The sequence below is a fragment of the Ascidiella aspersa genome, chromosome 5 (genome assembly GCF_963924565.1).
Source record: "Ascidiella aspersa chromosome 5, kaAscAspe10.2, whole genome shotgun sequence".
In the NCBI taxonomy this organism is placed as follows: domain Eukaryota; kingdom Metazoa; phylum Chordata; class Ascidiacea; order Phlebobranchia; family Ascidiidae; genus Ascidiella; species Ascidiella aspersa.
The window spans coordinates 33,393,767-33,404,179 of NC_139451.1; positions in this window are offsets into that span (position 1 = coordinate 33,393,767).

Consider the following 10,413-nt stretch of genomic DNA (forward strand, 5'->3'; position numbering starts at 1 on the left):
TTGACACATAATTAACCATGTTGTTAAACTAGTTTGATCAAACATATTATTTTATGGACTAGTGATGGATAACTATAAAAGATAAAAAAATGTTGTATTTATTAACCCCTGATAAAAAAGTTTGAAAAAAAAACGTCATAAAATAGTGATTGTAATGACAGCATGAATAGAATAACCACTAATCAGAAACAGTCATTTGTCATTTTCAACCCTTTATTTCACACATATTTTGCATTGCACATAATGTATTGCATTGCACATAATGTACTGCATTATGGGAAATATGCTAATTTATTTAACTTTATTTACAACAGTGCCGCAACTTACCACTTAAGGTACAGGCCCTCTCAGTATACAACCTTCAATTTCTCAACAAGGTAAACCACTAATTATTTGGACGCCTTTATTTTAGTCATTTTGAAGCCAGTCTATTCCTTCCACACAAGTGTGCATAGTAAACTATTGTGTGGTCATTAGGGATGTTCAAAGTAGAATCCCAAGGTATTCTAGAATAATAGGTTTCGAATCTAGAATAACGAATCCAGAATAGCGAATCCTAGTATATTTTTATTAAATTATTTATCCTCAATTTTGTTTTATTAATCTTCATCTACCCTACAGGGCCCACAAACACAGGAATAAATCACCCGAACAATTTGCTAACATTTGTACATTATAATAAAAAAATCTCCCATATGTTTAACATTCTTAACAACTGTCATTTGAAGCCTTTCTGTAAACTGTAATATCTCAACTGCCCAGGTTGTTGCCAAAACTTATATTTTTGCCAATAGTGAGAAAATGCAACACTCCACACAGAAGTCTTAAGCAATTCGGTCCTGATTTTGAAAGCATTGTTAAGTTTTAGTGCTTCTTTTTTGACTAACATGATCTGTTATGCAGTCAAATAATGTACTGCAAAGAATACAAAGTTATTATTGACATAACGAATTCTTGACAATTACGTTATGCATAACTGCATAACCTCGCTGAATATTGGCCTAAAGTTGACCTTAAGTAACCCCATAGCGCATTTTGTGGACGGCAAGCACGTTTTGCAACGCTATGTTACTTTTGTAACTTAACGCATTTGGGGAGATTGCGAATTCCACACCTGGCATTACACGTTGGCCGCTCGCCTGAATTGACACTTAATTCGCTTTGATTGACACTTAATTATTAGACGAACCTTATCGCCACGCGGTGATTGGTCGCCCGAAAAAACGCTGACACTGCGCTACCAGGTTACATTTAAAGCAAGCACTATAAATTGGTCGCCGCGGCGACATGCCAACTTACCACACGCGTTTGTACAATTAGGCGCAAACAATCGGCGGTAAAACGTTAAATTATATCGGTTCCAATTACCCGAAATAAACGGCAGAATTGGATTCAAATCCAACCTGGATTCTAATCCAAGGATTCGATATTCTACTTTGAACATCCCTACTTAGTACACCACATTATATTAGTTGTTTTTGTTTTGTAGATTCACAACATCAAAATAAGGACTTCAGGCAAACCACAATGCAAGCAAGAGGTATTTGTTATTCCTGGTCAGCTTACTTCAATGTATTGTGTGATATTGTCGACAATAACAAAAAAAACCTTTGCTTAGATTTGATGATAAATATAATTATCGTATTATCCACACTAATAACATCAAAAAATGTAATCATGCAGTCTTTGTAAAAATCTAATACCTACCTAAAGTGTTTGTTTATCTGTCTATTTGATGAAATACTTTTTTAGTTTTAGGAAATGATTGGCACCGGTAGTTCTTCTTTAGGAAATTATGTGTTACCATTACTATTTAATCAAACTTTCAATAGGATTTATCGTTTTTAAAATTAAATTACTCAATTACAGACAATGTCCAGCAGGCTGCAAGGGATATTATCAACACTTACAACACTTACAACAACCCTCATAATACAACGGGTAAGTAGTTTGGTAAAGTGTTAAACTTTGTATTTCATAAAAACTAAAATATTTATAACCCACAATAAATGTTACATTAAACATTGAATTGTTTTAATAAACCACTAAGTACAAAGGGTGACTAAATAATATTTTTGTTTGGTTGGCTTGCTCTTTAATGGAATGTGTAAAAATACATAGATGTTAAGGTTATCACACAAACTGTAAAGAACACTGTGTCACCAACTGGAAGTGTTTGGCATTGTTTAAATATAAAAATAATAAAAAAAAATTCGTAATATAAAACAGAAAAAAGATTAAAAATTAATCAAAAACTTTTAAAGTAAAGTTAAAGTCAAATATTTTTGAATAAATAACAAGTCAAGTCCAAATCATCAGTTGCCCAAGTCAAGTGATTATGGGAGAAAGTAAATCCATTGATATAAAACTGGTAAACTCTTCTGATTATTAGCAATTTCTTAGCTAAAAAAAAATCAAATATATAGAAAGCAAATTGTTTTTAGTGCAAAAATTAAAACAACAATTTCAGTAATAAATGTTTAATGAAAAGTTTTAATTTTAACCAAAGTTATTTAACAATATGACTTAAGTCCAAGTCAAGTCATTTTGGTCAACAGATTTAAGTCAAGTTATTTGAAAACACTTAAGTACATGAAAGGCATGTCATTGTGAAGTCATAACAACATTGGAAATGGATCGAATGATAATGACCCATACTGCTAACATAAGTTGTCCTACACCAACTAAGTGAACTTCTCGCCGAGCCACTCGCCAGTTGGGCGAGTGGGTGTCAATCAGCATTCCCCGGAGCGATTTTTTACTCGCATTGGCGAGCGGTCAAGTGCGTAATCCCAACCCTGTATAAACTGTATTATACAGCCAGAGTTTTCATATTAATATTAACAGGACCAAAATCAGACGGTGCAAAAGAAGTGTTAAAAATGTAAAATCTAGTAAATAATGCGTTTGGTGTATTTTGTTTTTTTCTCTAAATGCTAGTTTTGGAATTGTGTTTATCAGCATCTACAGCAGGGTTTCCCAAACTTTTTGAACCATAAACTACTATTTTTTAATCTGTTTTTTCGCGGACCACAATACAAAGCAAAAAATAAATAAAACTGGATTTTATCTATTTACAAAACTGACAACATCAATGGACGGATGCGATTGCTTCTTTCTGCTTCGTTTTACTAACTTTAGCCTAGGCAAACGGTTGGAATAATCTCAACAAAACCGCAAATTCTGAATGGCGATAAGAATATATGATAAGATTTATTTTTTAACTTAAAAGTCAAAATTTTTTCAAAATTTTCTCATCAGGTCAAAATTTGTCAAAATTCAAAATAGGTTTAAAACAAACATAATTTGTTTACAAAATCAAAAAAAAACTAGACGGGTTGTGGTTGTTGTATATATTGTCGGGGGTATTTTTAAGGGCCTTATTTTCATGGGTGGTTTAATAATTGGGTCATTATAAATAGCGTTATTTACCAGGTTAATTTTTGTAATATAATATATTACACTTTGGTTTACTCGTTTTAAGGTTTATATTAAGTTGTATTTTCTTTTGACTTGTTTCTGCAAGCAAAAACAGATAAGGGCCGAAAAATCTCTGCCATCCCTTCTGACGTAAATGCAAATATTTTTTCCACAAAAAAACGCTTATTGTTTTAACCCTCTCTCCTCCTTGCCCTCAATCCAAATAAAAAAACTATTTTCCCCTTTTAATAAAAATAACAATAAACAAAATACTGTCTCCACCCGGGAGTAATTATTTTATTAACAAAACAGTATTTTTAAAATTATTTTTTTTCAAACCCCTTTCAAAAAATGCCTCCCCAACCCTTGGGCCCAAACCACAAAAATCTACAAGATTGTTTTTTATCTATATTAGAATTAAGTAAAACCAACAGTTTTCTTATAAATCAACTTTTTGTATTAATTTGCTATAAAACCACCAGATTGTTGAGTTGTTAACTAATAAAAAATAAACAAGGGATTCGTAGTATTATTTTTATGGTTTACCAGCGATTTAATTTACATAAATATTGGCAAACACTACAAAAAGGAGATATATTGCTAGATATTACTGTCGTTAGATAGGCGGAGAGCTTCAAATAACTTAACGTCACACTATTTAATTAGAACCCGCTTATAATTTGGAACCTATAAACCCAATTAACATAATAAACATTAATTTTAAAGATGAAAGCCGAATATGTCAAGTTTTAAATTTGAACTTTATTGGTGCCAGGTTATAGACCCTCTATTTGAGGCGCAATTAACAAAATCCGTTTTTTAAATACGAACAATGAACATGGTATAAACAAAAAACATTGTCGCGCTTTGCGCAAAAACACTTAACTTAAGCTGCTTGTTTGCGCACTGATATGCGTGACAACAGCAAGTTTCTTAAAAATTTAAAACGGTCGGACGTTTCCGGCCTTTTTATTCCCCTAAAACCATTATGTTGTTTATCAGAAATTATGTAAAAAATGTTGCAACCCTAGTAAATAGTATTCCACGACAGATTTTGTTTTGTTTACTTGTGAATAAAAAATCATTTATCATCTTCATTGTATAAATGGATGATTGATTTTACCATCATGTCAAAATATTTGCGGAGTTTCGTCAATTACATTTTTTCTTTAACTGTGAGATTTTAGTCTAGAATTAATTAGAATGTTTCTTACCGTATTCTGTATTTGTTTATTCAGATAAAAAATTAGATTGCGCACTCAATATTAATGTGATGTTATGCATTTCGATGAACTGGTTATACTGCGAAATCTAAAGGCTTGTGGAAACATATTAAACAGTTTTCGTAATTACATATAACATCCGATAGCCAGGGATACGTTTAGTCGTTTAGGTTTTGTCTGTATTTGTTTGGGATACTGGTGGCGCTTTAAAGCAAAATACAACGCTTTGACGCACTCTGTTTTACTGCAATCAAAGTGCCCCTTTGTCATTTATTAGCGCGAGACAGCCTCCACAACTTTTTCCTTTTAACCTATTATGGCTATTGAAATTATAGTTCAAAAAGCTCTACACAATGTTAAAATTGTATACTACTACACACTTATAATTGATCTTGTCCAATATTCGACTTTTGACATAACTTATTATGCCAGGCCTTTGTGTTTTAAATGTTAATCCTAGTAATGGAGATTGTAATGTTTCTTTGAAATGCGTGTTTTGGCTAAAAGTGTAAATATTTTGCTCTGTTCATTTATAAAACATTTAGTGCATGTTCCATTTGTAAAATTGCGGTAAACTCGTTTAGTTCTTTTCAAACAAGAACACAGGCTTTTAACCCGTTAGATAGGTTCTGTTTTGTCAGGACTTCTTTATTACAGGGCCTGATATCGACTAGGTTTTGTCGTTAAACCTGTTGGTGCTTTAACGAAATTTCAAATACAACAAACAATGGTGGCATTATATTCAAAGACTGAATTCGTTTTATAATTGCCCAATATATTCTACCCGTGCAAGCGAAAAGTTTTGCAGTTTTGGGATAATTAATTTTTCCAGTTAAAGTTTAAAATTTTAATCCTTCCTAATCCTTACGAATCAATAAATAAACGTTATTGTGTAATTGCAAGCGCGTAACAGTTTCCGGTTTTGATTAAGCGTAGCCTAATTCTTTTTGTTTAGTATGTTTTACTATTCATTACGTATTTTTGTTCTCCTATCTGCAGTGAAGGTCACTAGAACCACATTACTGCAGTTTGTACGCGACATTAACCAGAAATCAGATTGCGTTACGCGGTGTCTGTTTAGGGCGGCCAGGCATCAGTTTCTATATTTTACAGCCAACCAAAGATTATTTCATTCCGCAACAAGCAGTAGAAACTACTCCCCCAGACTGTAGCCGCGATATACAGTCAAACGTTTGTGCGCCCAACTGTGACATAATGGATGAAAGACGCTCATAAGTTGTATCATTATTTTAAAAAAGATTTTCCTAAAATCCAAAGAGTGCAATTGACAAATCATGATGATATTACATTTGAAAATCCTTTTCCTCTTATTGCCCTAAACCAGTTATACTTTTAAAGTTTAAAAGGAACCATGTGGCATGGCAGCATGAAACACTTAATTCTGACCCTGCCTGGTAGTTAAGTTTGGTTCACTTGGCGGAGTTTGGCTTGTAATAAAATTATTCATTGAATGATTTCCTGTAATGCATCTAGCAATTTTTTTTGTGGTAACATTGTGTTTTCCATAGCCTCTGGGCTGATTTAGCATTTTGTCTGTACTGACACAAAAAGCCAGTCCTCACGTCAAGCCGAAAGTTAACTTGATTGCTAAAGCAACCTACCACACTTCTATAGGCTACAATGAGCTTTTTAGATTTAAAATAAACAATCACAATCAATTGTTATTGTGTAATTTAATGCATTACTGTTATAATCTGGGTTAAATAACTTGGTAAATATAAATAAAAAATTGACAAAGAACGCTTTTAGAAACTAAAATAAGACAAACTAAGCACACAACTCTAAAATAAGCACGTTCCTTAGAAACATCAAAAACGTGTGGTTAACGACGCCAAGACACTAATACTGTACTTCAAACAATAATATGTTGCTTAAATCAATGTATTTCTAATAGGTCGAAAATTTTGTCCAAATTTTAATATTTTTTTTTTAGGTAAAATTTATCATTTTTGAGGTCAAAAAAATATTCGCCCTAATAATTACGTCATAGACAAGGAATACGAGAATTTATCATAAATACCTTTTTGTCTCCAACGAGCTACAAGTAAGATTTACGATACTGGATAGCAAAAGCTTTCAAAATCATTAGGTTGTATAAAGCGTACAAACTGTACATTGTACAATGTATATGTGTGGCTTTTTAATTTTTTTTCATTTTGTGTTGTCATCGCAGACCACCATTACATCCTTCTTAGTTTGGGGGGGGGGCATGGCCATATCGCCCAAACTAAAAACAGTGCCACAACTTACCATTCAAGGTACAAGCCCACTCACTAATGAGCTCATAGAAAAATATTTGTTGAAATCATGGTCGTTTGAAAACTAAAAAGTACCCATTTTCTTAGTTTTTATAATATAGCCAATGTTGTTATGCTATTTTTTAAGTTCCAGTTTAAGGCAAATTTACCTTTTTTATCAAAGCCTTAAAGAGGCCAATTTTTATTTAAAAATCCGTAATGCCAAAACATTTATGACAATGTTTTTTAAATCTCTAAACAATCACTGCATGTTATACCACTCCAGGCAAAGCCAAACCTGCTTTAATAGACAGATAGATGCGATTACTTTGTGGGCCACATTAAAAGGTTGTAATACAAGACCAGTGGCGTATCCAGTTCGAAACTCCCCCTTCCCCCTTTTCGTAAGTGAAATTTTATTTTTGTCAGGGTTTAACTCACCGTCCGAAGCGGCGATGTTTTTAATGTAGTTAGGTCATGCATCTTAAGATAATTCAAAGCCCAAAAAAAAAGACTTACACTGCTCGGCGCAGATGTTGCGCTAATCGTGGCATAATAACACCCAGGAAAAACAATCTTGGTGTTTAGTATTGCAGGTGGCGAAAGACGTGCTTGTAAATTAATGAAGTCCCGTACATGGAGCTTAGAAAACTGCGCTGCTGATCTATTACACATATTTCACCGTCTTGGTTTAGTTTTATTGCACACTAAGCTTCCACACACGTGGTCGTTGCGTCTTAAAGGTTTGCTTTTGCTGAAAGGTAATTGGCTGTCCTTGCAAATCACCGATTACATCTGAAAAAACTTTGTGCAAGTGTGATTTTTTTTCATACACAAAAATATTTATGCCGGGAACGCTAGTCATACAAAGACACAACCATAGCACAGTTGAAACACAGTTGTGAAAAACATTATTGCATAGGTAACTATTTTAGTTGGTGTTGACACAATGTTTGCATTATTAGCTGCAACAGCTTAATGTAGGGATCGGTTCATTTATCCTTAGGTTGTTTTCAAACAGTAATCACCAGGGCAATTTTCTTTACCAAAAAAATGAGGAATTTTTATCTATAAAATGAAAATTTCAACCTATGACAGAATTTTTACCTATTATAAATACATTGATTTAAAGAACGCATTGTTGTATAAAGTATTGCATTATAGTGTCTTAGTGTCGCCTCCACTTGATTTGAATGTTTCACGGACAATAGATGGTACAAATATCAGTTATTTTTTCAGTTTTATTTAAATGTTTCAAAAATGTTCAGTTTTAAATAACTTAAAAATGTCTGAGAAAAACAAAGTCTCTGGTTGCTTGAGAAAATTGTTTAGTAAACAGTTACTTAATAACCTCCATAGTAAAATATAACATGAGAAGAATTGCAAAAAATTACGCGACCTGGCATATTATGGAAATGGTAAATGGAATAATTGCGAATATATAATGGAGTTAACACGTTTTTACCTGCAATTCAAAACAAAATTTTGATAAAATTTTAAACTGAGTGACCATTTCTAAAAGCTCGTTACAGTTTTTGTGCATTTTGTTAACGATTTTAAACTATTGTATAAATTTTGACAAAATTTGCCTTTTTTGACTAATCAAAAAATAATTGTATTATTTCTGAATGTTTGTTCATCTAGAAATAAAACATATTTTTAGATACTCCTGAAGATATTTCACTGGAAACTATAAAGGAAGATCTCAAGAGAGCACAGCAAGAAGTTGTTTCACTCGGGCTAAACTACGAGCAGGAAAACTTTCCCTGTGTTCATCCAGTTCTAAGGACAGAGGAAAACTTTTATCGTGGTTCAGCTGGTAAAACAGAAAACTATAAGCCTTCCACACAACAAAGGCATGTCGATTCTGGCTTAAAGGAGATCAGTTTTGAGCGATTGCATGAATATGTAGTACCTCATCGCTACACAGCTTTAGTTGGGGCTCCTGGTTCTGGGAAATCAACCATTGCCAGACGACTGTCAAACACGCCTTGCATAACGTGGATCCTCCTGTTGTGCATGGACATGCTCTATGGGTCAGAAAAAGTTACTCTAAGGCAGGTTTTAGTTGATCATGCGTACCCATGGTTAAGCGAAAGACAACGAAACGCCATATTTGCAGCAATAATAAAGTTCCCAGGGAAATTTGGGATCATACTTGATGGTTATGATCAGGCAACTTGGTCACTTAATAATGTGAATCCTAGAAATGCGTCATACGATACTCCCATGTTAGTTGAAGAGGTAGTTGCAAATTTATGCACCGGAAAATTCCTTCCTAGAATTTCTATAGTTTTGACTTCCAGACCTCATTCTATCGTTACCCTCCATGAGTTACTTCGCCCCAAGGAAATTGTTTTGGTACATGAGTTTACACCAGACAACATGAAAAAACTATTCTTTGCATTCGCTAAAAATGAAGCCCAGAGAATATGGGAAAGCTTTACCAAACTTGCACCTGTGTTACTTGAGCTTTGTCTTACCCCAATCATGCTTCAATTAATCCTTTTGGCTGCTTTGGGCACAGATAATCTCACCGAACTTTGTAACATCACTCAGATTTTCATAGTTTTACTTGAAAACCTGAGACGCTCAGTACATGCCAAGGGTCATGACATCAAAAACATCAAAGTCAAACTTACCCAAATTGCTTACAACGCCACAAAGAATTCAACTGTCATTATGACCTTTTCACAAATGGTTGAGCAAGGTTTAAGTGATGTCATAGTCCAGGATATTATAATCGCAGTACCTGGGTATTCTCACTTTAACCAGAAACTTTTCGATGGGGACAAAAAGTTTTATTTTTCGCATCAGTTACTTCAAGAATTCTATACCGCTGTCCATATTAGCCAGAACATGAGTTTAGATGAGTTTAGTCAGATTGTCGATAAATTGGTCACTCGTCCTCACTGGGTGATGGTAAGAAGATTCGAATGTGGACTTCTACTCGGAGATAACTTCACGATGAATCCAGAACCCAATGAATCCTCCAGTGATGCAGAATCCGATGAATCCTCCAGTGATGCAGATTCTGATGAATTCTTCACCTATGCAGAATCCGATGAATCCTCCAGTGATGCAGAATCCGATGAATCCTCCAGTGATGCAGAATCCGATGAATCCTCCAGTGATGGAGAACAAACTTTCAAGAAAATTACAAGTAGGTTTGAACTTTATGTTTCAGCTAGCATTTTTTATTTATTGTTTTAAATTAATAGCCTTGAGTTTTGGCGATATTTCAAGAATCTGTTTTGCTGGTAAAATTTGAATCTACTACTCATAACCCCTAAACATCATTTTTTCCGTTTACATAAGAACTCAATCTTACAGACTAAAATATTGAATAACTTTTTTCACAGTCAAGGTTGTCAACTACCAAAACTAAATATGCTTAGGTATACAGAGCTTCTACTTTGTGAATCATTTTGTGTTAATCCACTCACATGCTTCCCAACTAGCGACGCACATATCACAACATGAAGTCTAAATTTGTCACCGCTAACTTTTAA